Source organism: Castor canadensis, chromosome 11 (assembly GCF_047511655.1).
Source record: "Castor canadensis chromosome 11, mCasCan1.hap1v2, whole genome shotgun sequence".
NCBI lineage: Eukaryota > Metazoa > Chordata > Mammalia > Rodentia > Castoridae > Castor > Castor canadensis.
The window spans coordinates 51910715-51926438 of NC_133396.1; the positions used below are offsets into that span (position 1 = coordinate 51910715).

Consider the following 15724-nt stretch of genomic DNA (forward strand, 5'->3'; position numbering starts at 1 on the left):
GTGAATAGTGCTGAGTGTCCATGTAGCTCTTTGAAGCACAACTTTCACTTCTTTGGAGTATTTACTCAAAGTAGACTTGCCGAATCCTCCTGGTGGACTTTAAGGTGGATATAGGGTCAGGTTTTTGCTCACAACAGCAGCAGGGCTGGTAAGATGAGGTGTGATGGCTCCCAAGGGATAAGAAGCACACATAGGTCTCTGGGAAGGCAGTGGCCAGGAGGAGGTTCCTATGGCTACACAGTGACCATTTTGAAAACTGGGGAGACGCAGAAGTACTCGTTTAGATGATTCTATATATAACACATGCAGGAGAGAAAAGAATGTCACTATTTTATACTGGTGTCAGTGCTTTCTACAAGCTAAGAAATAGAGGCAAGTGTTGAGTGCCAGTTTTACTTTGGCCACACTTGGCTTTGATGCTCTCTCTATCTGAAGCATCTCAGAGTGCTATTAATGAGACAAAGCAGTCATGACTCCAAAGTCAAAACAGGTTCCCTTCCAAGGAAGTATTCATGCCCTGGGGGACACCTGCCCACCCATCCTCCGGTTACTTGCATTAGTCCCTGGCAGTGTCTTACATTTCAACCTATGATGCCTGTCAGAGGGGAAGAGAATGACTGGGGCTCCTGCGGACTCCTCTGACCAAGCAGGTAAATGTTCTCATCATCCTCTTCTGAGTGAAGAAACAGGCTCAGGAAAGTCAGGTAAGTGCCCAAATTCAAATTTAGGGTCTGACTCCAGCACTCTCTTCTGCTGTACTGTTTGCTGAAGGTAGAGACCCCTCTTTTTCTTCCCCACCCTCTTCACCTGATCTAGCTTTACCAATTCCAATGGCTGACACTGCCCACTGTGTGCTAGCCACTGATCTAAGTACCTGTGAAGATCTCCTCCTTTGGTTGTTACTGCAGCCCTGTGACACAGTATCACTATTAACATTCCATTTTTTAAAAAAACTTTCGAGCTTTCTTGGCCTCAGAGAACAAGATTTTTCATATACTTTTCTCCCATTAAAAAAATTTGATTTTCCATCCACTAATAATACAAGGGGAGTTCATTGTGATAACCCCATACATGCGTAGTATACCTTGAACAAGTACACCTTCTTTGTTATAGTCCCACTCTCCCTTTTTCAAACAGCATTTAGTGGGTTTTATTACGCTGGGTATATGCAGCATAATTCTTTCCTCTTCACCTAGAAGTATCCTCTCTCCCCCAGCTCTTCCTCCTGAATTCCCCACCCAGGCAGTCCCCTCCCCCACCATTCCATTTTATAGGTCAGGAAGAGGCAGAAAGAGGTTAAGCTGACTGTCCCCATCCACTCAGGACTTGCAGATTAGGGAAGAGAGGTGAGAGAAACCAGGGGGTGGCTGGGTGGCTTGCTAGGATGGGCGTGGAGGAAAATGATGCCGGAGGTCTTGAGAGTGACAGTCCCTCAGATGCCACCATCAGCCAAGAATATCAGGGAGTTGAGAGGTTGGGTGGGATCAATAGAGGACAACCACATGGAGGGGAAGAGGAGCCAGGTCCTGGCAGGAGCCTCAGAGATGGAGGTGTCCACTTCGCAGAGAGGAGGGGAAGAGAGTGGAAGCTGGAGGGTCACCTGGGCCACTTTGTGCTTGTATCTTCAGGAACTGTGATAAGAGAGAGGAACCAGTGGGCAGAGAAGGCAGTGGTGGAAGTCACACAGGTGCGGGAGTGAGGGGCATTCAGAGATGTGCTCAGCATAGGGACACTGAGCTCTAACCACCCCTGAGGAGGTGTTGAGAATCAAGGGAGGGCATGGGGTGGATGAGGGAGTCTGGGTTCATTTGGAGCAAAATCACAGAGTACCAGGAACGAATTTGTTGTTGTTTTTATAATTTTAGAGGGACCACTTATTGATGAACATATTTTTTGATAAAAACTAACATTTCAGCCAGGCATGGTGGTATACATATGTATGCCCGGCTACTTGGGAGATCAGGAGGATAATGGATTGAGGCCAGCCTGGGCAAAAAGTTATTAAGACCCCATCTCAACAAACAGCCAGGCATTGTGGTCCCGTGTTTGTAATCCCAACTACTGGGGAAGCATTGGCAGGAGGGGTGCAGTCCAAGGCCAGCCCAAGACAAAAAGTATGAGCTCTAATCTGAAAAATAACAAAAGCAAAAAAAGGGCTGGGGGTATGGCTCAAGTGGTAGAACACCTACCTAGCAAGCACAAAGCATTAAATTTAAACCCCCCCAAATTTAGTATTTTCATTTTCCCTTTATTTTTTTCTATATTTAATTGATTTTCAAGTTGTGATAAGAGCACTTGACATCTCTCCTTCAACAAATGTTTAAATGTAAATGTAGTCCTGTTGACCATAGGCACTGTTGTACAGCAGCTGTTGAGAGCTGGCTTATCTTGCTTGACTGAAATTCTGAACCCATTGAGTGGCTACTCCCACTTCCTCTGCCCCATAGTCCTTGGCACGCACCATTCTTCCTTCTGTCTCTATTTGACATTTTTAGATTTTGCATAGAAGTGAGATCATACACTCTAGATCCTTTTGTGCCTGGCTCATTTCATTAGCATAGTGTTCTTAAGGTCCACCCAGGCAGTAGCATGTGTCAGAATTTCCTTCCTCTTTAAGGTGGAATACAGTTGGTAGCTGTGACTAGACCATACTTTGTTAATCCATTCATCCACAGAAGGACCAGGAATGGGTTTTAACTCCTGGTTGTGTCCAGGGTAAACCCAGCTATAAGCACACGAGGAACTTAGTGCAGTGTTCAGGTCCCGTGTTCATGGCCCTGCATTTCCAGTGGGATGTGGTGTCAGCAGAGCTTAGGAGCTGAGACACAGTTTTCCTCTGGTTTTGCACAGAGGCACAGATTGGGTGCTTGGGGATGGCATCTCTCTGGGTCCTCCCTGGGAGTCTATGATGCAGAGAGGTGGGAGCTCTTCTTGCATCTCTCCTAAGAAAACTGACTTCTTTGCCGAGTCTCCATCCAGAGGCATAGCTGTCTCTCCTATCCTGCAAGTCCTCTCTTCTTTTTTTGTCTGCCCCTACATTTTGCTTATTATTTCTTCTTTTATCTTCTTCCTCCTCCTCTTCCTTCTCCCCACTCTCTTTCTACTCCCCCTCATATGTGCTTCGTTTTATGCTTCTATTCCTGTGGTTTTTATTCTGGTGGTTTTTTTTTTTTTAATGTGGAAGGAATTTGCATGTCATCCTTACACAAGCAAAGACCACACTAATCTCTGCGTGGTTCCAACTTTAGTGTTAGTGCTGTCAAGTGAGTACTCTTGGTATTTTATTTGTTTGTTTTTAGACCGGATCTGCATATATTGCCCAGACTGGCCTTGAACTCCTGGGCTTAAGTCTCCTGAGTAGCTGGGACTACAGGTGCACCCACCATGCCTGGCTTCATTGTGTATTTTGACTCGGCAATTTTTAGATGCTTAATTTGTGGCTGCCTTACTGCCTTACCACCCCTTTCTTAGCATTATCAGCTTTCAGTTGCTTCTCACATGTTCTCCAAGTGCACAGTTAGCCTTCTGTCATCTCCATTCCAGTAGTTCCTGTTATTTCTGATCTCTGATGCTCTATATATGTGACCCAAGTTGTGTTATATGTTAGTGATGTCCTTGACTTATTCTTACCTTACCTTGTGTGTTGTTGGGGTTTTGCTATTAACTGTGATGCAGGAAATCAGCTTGTGATAATGGTTTTCCTCTTCCTATTTTCCTTAGCTCGTTACTAGGACTGAGTGATGGATTTTATTAAGTGCCTTCTTGTCATTCTCTTGCTACTTTGATTACTGCTTCTCTTTTTACCCTGGAGTCGCCTTCAAGAAATTAAAATATGTGCACATTTGGTCCCCTGGGCCTACTTCTGTGTCATATTTTCTTTGATTCTTTTAATCACTTATTTTTTTTTAAAGTTTGTCATCTAGTATGCTTTGGTTTCTTTACAAAAACTCATGGTTTTTATCATTTGTCTAATTTCTCTGACTTCAAATTATTTCTTCTTCATGACTTCTTGCCCTACTCTCATAGCTACAAAAATCTTGGATTTCAATGAGAATGCAAATTAGGGATTTTCTAAAACTTCTGGCTTCTCCCAGTAACTTTGTTTTATAAGTTTGTATTTCCTTGGAGTCCTGAGATGGGCTCCCCCACCCCTTTTTTTTTTTTAAATTTTAGCAAGGATTTATGTTAGTGTAACAGGATAAGGTAGAGAGAAGTAGGAGGAAAAGAAAGAAACATTTCCTGTTCCCCATGCAGGAAGTGGGAGTAAAGACTCCAGGCTTCCTTTTATATAGTGGTTTCTCTGTGATATCTCTCTTCCTGGAGAGATGCTGTGTGTGTCCAGAATTGGAAACTGGGAGGGATTCTCCTGGAGTGTATGTGGTAGCATGTCAGATCTTTCATGCTCAAGGAGAGAAAAGTGCTTCACAGTAGCCAGGTGAGCGTGAGTCAGGCAACAAAAACTGGAGTGTGGTCTTGACTCTTTCTTTCTTTCTTTCTTTCTTTTTCTCTCTTTCTCTCTCTCTCTCTCTCTCTCTCTCTCTCTCTTTCTTTCTTTCTTTTATGGCTGGCCTTGTTGCCTTGGTGACTGGCTGAAGGTGGCCTTATTCCCCCCTGCTGTGTGCCTGCCCTTGGTATTCGCTGCCATGGCCTGTGCGGTGGTTGTATCAGCTGGCCCTGATTACTTCCGTGCATGGCCTTCCAGTGAAGTGCTGTCCATGAGCTCCTCCCAGAGGTCTGGCCTGTGGCCCAGTTCCTTTTTCATGCTGATTATTTTGTAAAGAAGCATCCTCTAATATCCTAAAATGGAACTCATCAGTCCGTATGCATGACTAAAGAGATCAACATGATGTCTTGCCAGTCACAAGGTGAGAAAGAGCAGGAAACCCGTTTCTAACAAAGTAGCCCGTTTCAGTGGAGACCTAGAGCTCTACTCTGCCAGAGGCAGCTAGAGGCACATGCAGGAGTGGAGGAGGCTGTTGGAGAAACTGTAGATGAACTCTCTCAGGGGGCTGTGCTGGGTTCAAATACCAGGGCAGCGTTGACATCAGGGACTGTCTCAACACCAGCCGCTCAGGGCAAACTTTTGAACAAAACAAAATACTGTCTTGCTTTGAAGATACGGGTTAGTTTCATGTCAGTTGTATTCCTAAACAATTCGGCATGTAATGATACTCTGTCAGACCGATTTGCGTTTCTCCGTAGAACACATAGGTGTGGACCAAGATGATTATAGTCACCTTCTAGGACTCTTCAGAACATGGAATGAGAGGCGCTGCAGGAGGTGGACACAGTCCTGACACTAACTGTGCTGGGCCACCACTGTCGATTCCTCATGTTCAGTCAATAGTTAAACATTCTACTAAAAGATGGGCTGGGAGTAGGTGTGGCTCGGGCCAGTAGGGGTCAAGTGTCACCATGCTTAGGACTGCATGAAGGATGCTGAGTTCACTGCCCATGGATACGCCACCCAAAAGTCAATCCAGACCAACCAAGGCAATGACCTGCCCCTACCTTGTTGTTCAAAGACTACCAGGATGTCCCTGGAATTGTCAACACTGATGATGTTGTGAAGAGACCTTTGTCTTTGGTAATGGCCAGCCGAAAAGAGAAGCTAAAAGTCAAGCTAGAACGATTGATGAACAAGGTCAGGGCAGACCCTGAGGACACCAGATCCCCAGAGGCTCAAACTGTTGCCTTGACCATCAAGATCCTTGATTGTGACGAGCACATGCAGACACATCGGAGGGACACAGCCTGTAAGCACTATCCTCTGATGAGCATCGGCTGGAAGAAGGGCTGGTGGTATGGCTCAAGTGGTAGAACACCTGCCTAGCAAGTGTAAAGCCTTGAGTTCAAGCCCCAGTACTGCCACAAAAAAAAAAAAAAAAATCCCTATGACCAGCTCTGATGTCTTTGAGAAGACACACAGAGAGCTGGGGATTTAATACTCAATACTACCAAAAAAGTCTGCTTCCTGACCAAAAAGGCTCTGTGCATTGGGGACATCTAAGCGGTGGGTGCAAAAGCTGAAGAGAAAAGGCTGCCAAAGACAAGAAGGACAGGGGAACCTAGAAAAGCCCTGCCAAAGCCTGACCAGGGCACTCAGAGAAAACCATAAAGTCTGTTGAGATTTAAAACAAACAAAAAAAAAAACCCAAAAAGATGGGCTGGTGGAGTGGCTCAAGTGGTAGAGCGTCAGCCTAGCAAGCATGAGGCCCTGAGTTCAAACCCCAATACTGTCCAAAAAAAATCAAGCGTCAGGGATTTCAGCTGATCTAGTAGGTTGTCAATGTGATGAATGTGATCTCCTTGCTCATTTTCATTGCTTTTGCCAATAGTGGGTAAATTCTGTGTAGTGAATCTTTGTTCATCTTAGCCTTTTCACCTGAGTTTTACTTTAGTATTTTCTTATTTCAATCTTTTTGTAATTTGTAATTCTTTTTGAAGTTTAAAAGAATGTTTTTCCAAGTGTATAATTTTAAATAGATTTTCTTCGACATGTAAACTAAAGTCAATATAAAGTTCAAAATGCATTTCAGATGTTTCCAAATTTATTTAAATATATTTCAAAAGTTTTTTTAAATTTTGAAATAATTGTAGATTCACAGGCAGTTGTAACAAGTGAAACAGATAGACCTGCAGTACCCTTTCCCAGCTCCCCGAAGAGGTAGCATTTTGCAAAGCAGTAGTATACAATATTGAAAACAGGACCTTGGCATTGGAGTTAGGATTCAGGGCCTCCTGCTTGCTAAGCATGTGCTCTACCACTTGAGCCACTCCACCAGCCCTTTTTGGCTTAAGTTAGTTTTTGGATAGGGTCTCACATTTTTTGCCCCTGGCCTGCCTCAATCCTCCCTTGCATAGCTGAGATGATGGCAGGAGCCACCACACCTGCCTTATTCATGTAGATGGAGTTTTGCAAACTTTTTGCCAGGCCTGGCCTAGAACCTCCAACCTCCCCATCTCCACCTACACCTGGCCTTGAGGTTATAGAACATTTTCATAACCCATCACCACAAGGATTTCTCATGTTACCCTTTTATAGCCATACCCACTTCCCTTCCCCCACCCTCTTTAACCTTCAGCTGTTACTAATTTGTTTTTTCTTTTCTGTAATTGTGTTGTTTCCAAAATGTTATATAAATGGAATCATATAATATATACACTTTTGGAGTTGGCTTTTCTAATGCAGCATAATTCTCTGGACGTGCACCTAGGTTATTAAATGTATCAAATGTTGTTCCTTTTTTTATTTCTTCTTCATAGTATTTCACCTAATGGTCCACCAGTTTCTGTAACTGTTCACTTATTAAATCCAGGTTGTTTCCAGTTTTTGTTATTATGAACCAAGCTTTTATAAACAGGTACAGGTTTTTGTGTGAACATTTTGCAGAAGAATTTCTGTGGGAAAAATGTCCTGGAGGCAATTGCTGGGTGTAGGGTAGTTGCATGTTTTCTTTGGTATGGAACTGTCAAACTGTTCCCAGAGTGGTTCTACTGCTTTACACTCCCACTACTACTATACGAATGACCCAGCTTTGCCACATCCTCCCAGCATTCAGTGGTGGCACTGTTTTTTTTTTTAAGCCACTGGGATAGGTATGTGATGGTATTTTAGTGACAGTAATTTAGTTTGTGTTTCCCTGGTGGCTAATGATGGTGAACATCTTTTCATATTCTTGTCAACTGTACAGCATTTTTAGTGAAATGTTTGTTCATGTCTTCTGCCATTTTCTGATTGGATAATATGACTTCTTTTTTTAAACTGTTGAGTTATTTGAGTTCCTTGTATATTCTGGATCTCAGTTCTTTGTTGGATATGTGGTTTACAAATATTTTCTCCTGGTCTCTGCTTTGTCTTTTCATCCTCATAACACGGTCTTTCACAGAACCAGCATTTTTCATTGCAATGAAGTCCAGTTTATCAATTTTTCCTTTTATGGACTGTGCTTTTGATGTCATTTTAAAACTCTTTGCCTAAACTGAGCACCACTGGCTCACGCCTGTAATCCTAGCTACTTGGGAGACTGAGATCAGGAGGACTGTGGTTCAAGGCCAGCCTGGGGAAATAATTGGCAAGACCCCATCTCCAAAATAACCAGAACAAAATGGACTGGAGGTGTGGCTCAAGTGGTAGAATGCCTGCTTTGCAAGCACAAAGCCCTGAGTTCAAACCACAGTCCCAAAAAACAAAACAAAAAAACAAAACAAACAACACCTCTTTCCCTAGCCTTAGATCTTTACATTTTTCTTCTATCCTTGTTTTCTAAAAATGTTAGTTTTTCTTATTTGAGGGCCTAATCCATTTTTTAATTCATTTTTTGTATAGGTTGTGAGATGGTTTGAGGTTCACTGTTTTTGCTGTGGATATCCAATTGCTGTAGCACCATTTGTTGAAAAAGATCCTTCCTACATTGAGTTCTATTGCACTTTTGTCAAAAATTAGTAGAACTTTTTTTTCTTGCAGTACTGGGGTTTGAACTCATGGCCTACACCTTGAGCCACTCCACCAGCCCCTACCCTTTTTTGTAATGAGTTTTTTCCCAGATAGGGTCTCACGAACTATTTACCTGAGCTGGCTTCAAACATCAATCCTCCTGATCTCAGTCTTCTGAGTAGCTAGGATTACAGGTGTGAGTCACTAGCACCCAGCAAAAGTTAGTAGAGATATTTGTATAGGTTTATTTATGAGTTTTCTATTATGTATCAATTTTCTATGGGTCTGTCTCTCTGATTTGTGTAGTTCCATGATAATTCTTGAGAACAGTCAGACTGACTCTTCTCACTTTATTTTCCTTTTCCAAAATTGCATTCTATATGATTTCACCTATGCCTGCAAGAAAACGCTTCTAAGATTTGACAGGAATTGTGTTACCCTGTATGTCAATTTTGGGAGACTTGATATCTTTTTACTATGCTGAATCTTCAGTTCCATGAACATGGTATATTTCTCCATTTATTTAGATCTTCTTTGATTTCTCTCATCAGCATTTTGTAATATTCATTGTACAAATCCTGTACCTGTTTTGTTAGATTCACACATAAGCATTTCTTTTAGTGTTTATTTTTGAACTATTATAAATGGTATTATATTTTTAATTTCGGCATTCATGTTTCATTGCTAGTATATTGAAATGTAATGGATTTTTGTATATTTCCCTTGTATCTTACAACTTTGCTGAACTTGCTTATTCTAGGAAGTTTTTGTTTGTTTTATATTCCTTGTGATTTTTTTATGTAAACAATCATGTTATCTACAAATAGGGACAGTTTATTTCTTCATTTCTGCTCTATCTGCCTTTTATATCTTTTTCTTGCTTTATTGCACTAGTGAGAAATTCTAGCACAATGATGAGTGAAAGTGCCATGAGTGAACAGCCTTGCCTTGTTCCTCATCCTGGTGGGAAAGTATTTAGTCTTTAGCCATGAATGTTGTTTTGAATACTCTTTATCAAGTCGAGGACTTTTCCTTATATTCAAGTTTTTTTTTTTTTTGCCTGTTCACTTTTTTTTTAATTTTTATTTTATTCCTATGTGCATACAATGTTTGGGTCATTTCTCCCCCCTTCCCCCTCCCCCTTATATTCAAGTTTTTATGAGATTTTTCTGAGGAATTTCCCTGTATTCCAATTTTTATCATGAGTAATGTTGAATTTTGTCAACTAGTTTTTCTGCATTCATTGATGTGATCACATGATTTTTCTTTTTTAAGTCTTTTCATATGATGGATTGCATTGATTGAGTTTTTCAGATCTTGAACTTGCCTTGCACCCCCACTTTTCATGGTATATAATTCTTTTTTTGACATTGCTGGATTCTCTTTGCAAATGGGTTGGTAAGGATTTTTTTCATCAGCTAGGTATAGTGGCCCACACTTGTAATTCCAGCACTTGGGAGGCTGAGGCAGGACAATCATGAGTTCTAGGATTGTCTGAACTGTATAGCAAGAACTTGTCTCAAAATTTTTTTTCTTCACCAATATTTATGAGGGTTTGTAGTTTTTATTTCTTGCCTCTATCTTGTTTTGTTTCAGGATAATAGCACTTCATAAAGCATTGGGAGGTATTCCTAACTCTTCTATTTCCTAGAAGACATTATGTAGAATTGGTCTTAATTCATCTTTAAACATTTTATAGAATTCTCTGGTAAAACTTTCTGTGCTTGGAGAATTTGGGTTTTTGGGGGGAGGTGAATAATTTTTTTAAATTATAAATTCAAATTTTCCTAATAGTAATAGGGTTTCAGATTATCTATTTTATATTGAATGAGTTGAGTTTATCAAGCTGTCAGACCATTTCTTCTTTGTCCAATTTGATATGTGCAGTTATTTGTCATATTCTCTTTTATCCTTTGAGTCTACAGTGTCTGAAGTGATACCCTCATTTAATTCCTGATATGGAGAATCTGTATTTTTCTCTTTTTCTTTGTCAGTCTTATTAGAGGTTGTTCTTTCTAAGAACATGCATTTTGTTCCATTACTTTTCTTCTATTGTTTTTCTGTTTTTCAACTCATTGATTTTGCTCTTATTTTTATTATTTCCTTATCTGTAAAATTAAGTTAATCTTATCTCATACAATTGTGAAAATTAAATGAAATAACATATTTAAGTACTTGGTGCAGAACCTAAAATGTAGATATTTTTATAAATGTGACTACTTTCCCCCTGGAACTGTCTTCTGTAATAGAATTTCCCAGTTATGAATTATGGCAGTTGGAAAAAAAAAATGCTGGGCACCAGTGGCCCATACCTCCTGGGAGGATCATGTTTAAGACCAGCCAAATAGTTCATGAGACCCCCTTCTTGAAAATAATCAGAGTAAAATGACTGAAGGTTTGGTTCAAGCAGTAGAGCACCTGCTTTGTAAGTGCAAAGCCCACAGTGCAAACCCCAGTCCCACCAAAGAAAAAGAAAAACCTTCCTGCCTTAGTGTGTGGAGCACTTTGTCCAATATTTACTGTGCCTGCCTCCCTTCTTTCTTTCTTTATTCCTCCCTCTCACTCTTTTTTCTCCCTCCCTCCCTCCCTCCTTTCCTTTCCTTCCTTTCCTTCCTTCTTCCCCTCCCTTCTTTCTTGCAGTACAGTAGTGGGGATTAAACACAAGACCTCACACTTTGCCAGGCAAGCACTCTATCACCCAATCCCCCAATTCTTTTGCTTTTAGTTTGCTTTTCAGGTAGAGTCTTGTGCTAAGTTTGCCTGGGCTGGCCTTGAACTGCCCAGGTAGCTGGGATTACAGGTGTGTGCCACCACACAAAGGCCAGGCTTTATCTTCTTAAGGTATCTTTTTTCTCAGAATTACACTTGACACATTTTATGTCTTGATTTACATATATACAAATCTAAGAGTAATAAGAATTGTTTAGCTTTGTAAAATACTCCTCAGCCGTGCTGACACCTATCACAGGGATTTGTGGGCATTTCAGAATCATCTGTTGGAATGAGAAGAAAAGAAAGAAAATGGATAATGAACACTTGGCATCTCTGCCCATTGGAAGAATCTGTTTTATTCATCTTGTCTAAAACCAGCTTAACAAGTTAAATCACTTGTTTTATCTTTTAGGAAGCCCTTCCCTGGCTTTGAACTCTACATTCCAAATCAGGCTCCCTTTCTAGTGTGAGCAGCAGTACAACCCACAGGCCTTCACAGTATCCTGAAGCAACCCTCTCTTGTTTCAAGGACAAACAAATGAGCTGTGAAATGTTTCTCTGGAGCCACACATGGTGATATTCATGTAGCAGATGGTTACGTTTCATTATGTAGACACATACGCAGCACATTGTGTATGTATATAGATTTCACACATATTTACACATTACATATAATATATTATAAATATTAGCCCTATGTAATGCTATAAATATATGTAGCAATTATATTTACATGCTATAAATACACTAGAATATATTACAAGCTATATATTTAATACAGCATGTATATATTATGGATTCACACTTCCAATTTCAGTGTGACATCTCAGGGTTCTTTCTAGTCTTGCCCCTGTCTGTGATTTTTTGCTGTTTGGTGGTGATGGTCAGGGGTTTTTTGGCATTACTAGATTTTGAACTCAGGGCTTCATGCTTGCTAGGCAGATGCTCCACCACTTGAGCCATGGCGACAGTCCTACTTTTTATGTATGCCCTTCCTAGTTATATGACAGAGATACATGCAAAAATATCAGAACGCAATAACTGAGGAAGTGAGGTAAATATGCCAATCAAAAGCTGGAAGTGAAGCACGTGAAGATACAGAAAGGCCATGTGCACAGCACTAGGCTGTGGTTTGGCTCTGCGATTCTTAGAGCCAGAGAAAGGGAAACCTGATTTGTGGTGGCAAATGGGAACAAACCAGTTATTCATGAAACACACAATTTTTTCTGGGACTGAAATATTTTTATAAGGGCTCTAGACATCTGAAGGAGACAAAGGAAATTAATATGATAAAGTCAGCACAGACATTATATGAAGTAAACATAAATGACTGAACACCCAATAGGTTGATGTTTTTTCCTTTATTACTCCTAAAACAATTCATAAATGTTCTTTCCTACTATAGTACTTAATTAAAAAAACCCACAGCATTATTGTTACTTAAACCAAGTGATGCTTTTGAGAGGAAAGAAGATTGAATGTAGTAGAGTAATAATAGAGTAAGGCTGGGGCTATGCCGGAATAATAATGCAGTAAGGGCTGGGGTAGGACTCAAGTGATAGAGCACTTGCCTAGTTCAATCCCAGCAACAAACACACACATGCACACACAATATGGCAAGGCTCGTGGTATGCTGGAGTAATAACACAATAAGGGTTTGGGTTCTAGCTGAAGTAGTAATACAGTAAGGACTGGGGTGTGGCTACTAGATTAATAACACAAGGCTGGATGATGTATAGGAGTAATACTACAGTAAGGGCTGGGGTGGGTATAGTAGTAACACGGGAAGACTGGGTGATGTGCTGGAGTAATAATGCATAAGTGCTGGGGTGCACTGAGGTAACACTACAGTAAGGGTTGGGGGTACACTGGAATAATAGCACAGTAAAGGCTGGGAGGTGTGCTTGAGTAATAAGACCAGGGTGAGATATTGGAGTAATAATACTGTAGTAATCTTCAGAGATGGAGATATGTTATCAGTGATGCATGTTTATGTTAATAACTCATTAGTACACTGTGAACAAATAAGCCAGGGTCATTATGCAAACTCGAACTGCAGCACAGAAGATAGAGGATGAGGACATTTTCCACTGCACCTGTCCTTCCTGTTAGAATATTGTGACTAAAGTCCTTGAATAGGATCTGCTTCTGTTTCTAAATGTGTGCATTGATATTAGTTTTTCTAAGAGAATGGTCATGAATGTTGCTCCTTTGTGTTCAATACAATGTGGTCTGGTGCCAGTAACCCAGGTTCCATTATAGAAGAGGAGAAAAGGGAGAGAATTGTAGGGTCCCACATGGAACAGGCTTTATATTCCAGAAGAAAGTTCTGCTTTTCTGGTTCTCATAATCATCGTACTGGGTGGAAGGGAAATCAGGAGGTCCTTCCACTGAATTCATGGAATATTAAAGTTCCAGCCCTTTAACGTGGCCATGACCTTCTGAAATGTTCAAGTCCCTCAGTGGAAAACATGATCAGATCTCTTATGCTGCTTTTCCTGGCTGCTGACACACAGTGCCTACTCAGTGTGTGTCTGCATTACTGAGCTTGCTGTTGAACTGTCTTTGTTTGCATATTGATTTCCATTTCAAAAATTAGTATAATGCCATGGAAAATCCTTTTCCTAAGCACATTATTGTACAGATGGTCAAAATAGAAGTATTCTATTCTGAATATTGTCAATATCTCACCTCTCCACAATGGAATCTGGCTGGGATTTTTTTCATGCTGTTTAGATGGGCTCTTTCCTTATTTGATCAGTCCCCAGAGACAAACCAGTAATGGTGGTGTCATGTGGTGAGATTAGTTTGGGAACATTAATCCAAGAGATTTATAATAAATTAAATCAGCATATATTTAATAATTTATGTGCAGGATAGTACGTTAGGGATCACCTGTGGCATTGAAGCCAGAGGAACAGACAAGACTTGTACACAGTCAATGAAGCACCAGGCAGACATATGAAGAGTGGCTGTGCAGGAGTGGGCCATAGTTATAGCCTTGCTATCCTCTCAGTGCATCCTGGTCGTGTGACTTTGAGCTCCTTAACCTACCACCACTACCCATCCTGCTTCTGGGAGTAGCAGAGTCTGTGGATTTCTGTGGAAAGGGCTCTAGAGCAGTCAGGCTTCTTCTTAGTGATTTTATCTCATTAATCCACATTGGTTGCTGGTGATAACTATGCCTTCTCATGGCTTGATAGCTCTTTTTTTATTTTTAGGCTGAATAACATCCCACTGTCCAGATGTCCCACAGTTTATCCATCCACTCACCTACTGAAAGACATCTTGGTTGCATCCAAGTTTTGGTAATCATGAATAAAGCTGCTATTAACAACTATGAAGCTTTGCTTTCTTAAGATGACATTCTTTTTTCTTCCAAAGTTACCACCATTTGCACTTTATCAATCAGTTCCTTTTTTGGGCAGAATTAAACTTTCCCTTTTTGGTTCCCAGCAGTAGGGCCAGATTTTGAGTTAATGTATAGGAGAATGCTTTAATAGTGGTAGAAATTCAGAGATAAGCATACTGGAAATAACGGATTCCATATTCTTGCCAGAGAGGTCTTCAATCTCCACTGGACAAGTCTTTTATGGAGATAGTGTAGGGTGATATGATTAGATCTTCACTAAAGTCCCTTCCAAACTTGAAGGGGTTGCCTTTAAGGTTGAGGCCCTTCTCTTAGGTATTTTGTCCTGAATCCTCACATGTGGAAGATACTAGTCCAGACCCTAGAGTTACATGCTACACAAGATCCCCTCCAGATGATTCCCATGCCTGTGCCTCTGGCCCCAACTTGCCCCTTGTAATCCAGAAAGTTCTCCAACTACTTGCTGGTAACATCTCATGGATGGTCACCATGTGTGTTCCTTCATTCGTTGAACAAAGATTAAAAATCTACTAAGGCATCTCTTTGGGTGCTTTGGATGCACCAATAAACAAAACAATGCAAGTCACTCTGCTTGTAGATTTTACTCTGTGTTTGTTCTCAGCATCATTAATTTAAACTAAGAAGAGTCCCTTAGCTGTTTGCTTTGGCATATGGATTTATCCTAGCTGAAGTGACATTTCTGTCAACCAGACCAGTCCAGTGCTCTCTTTATTCATTTCCCTCCACATGTACTTGTCTTTAGCAGTCACACCTGTCCACTTCTCATTATTTCTGTTGGGTTCCCCTGATCCCACCCAACACAACATCTCTTATCTAAAGCAGGGTAGCCTCCTGGTTCGAGTGGCTGCTGATGATCCCTTTCTTATCATGTGTAATTGGGACCATTTGGGGCCAATTTCTGAAAAACTTTGCTCAATCAGGGAATCTAAGGAAGGAAGATGTATATTTTAAACATTTTATTTGCACCTAAAATATTCAAGTGTGCATTTATTCACAGCTCCTCAGTTATAGGGCCAAGGCATTTTCTTAAGAGTGGGCCTTTTGATTGGGCTTCCTTAACATCTTTCCACACTGGTAATACATGTTCTATGATTTCCAGCTTTAGTTGTTTTATTATTTTTTTAAACATGAGCAAGAATATAGGTACTAAAGAAGATGCCTGCAGAATTCTTTCACATCTGCAA

At 40.8% G+C, this 15724-nt stretch overlaps 1 protein-coding gene across 9 annotated transcripts in view; it reads left to right on the top strand.

Moving 5' to 3' along the window:
* Positions 1-15724, top strand: part of Specc1 (sperm antigen with calponin homology and coiled-coil domains 1) — a 290773-nt gene that overhangs the window by 107617 nt on the left and 167432 nt on the right. The gene's annotated exons all lie outside the window — the stretch shown is intronic.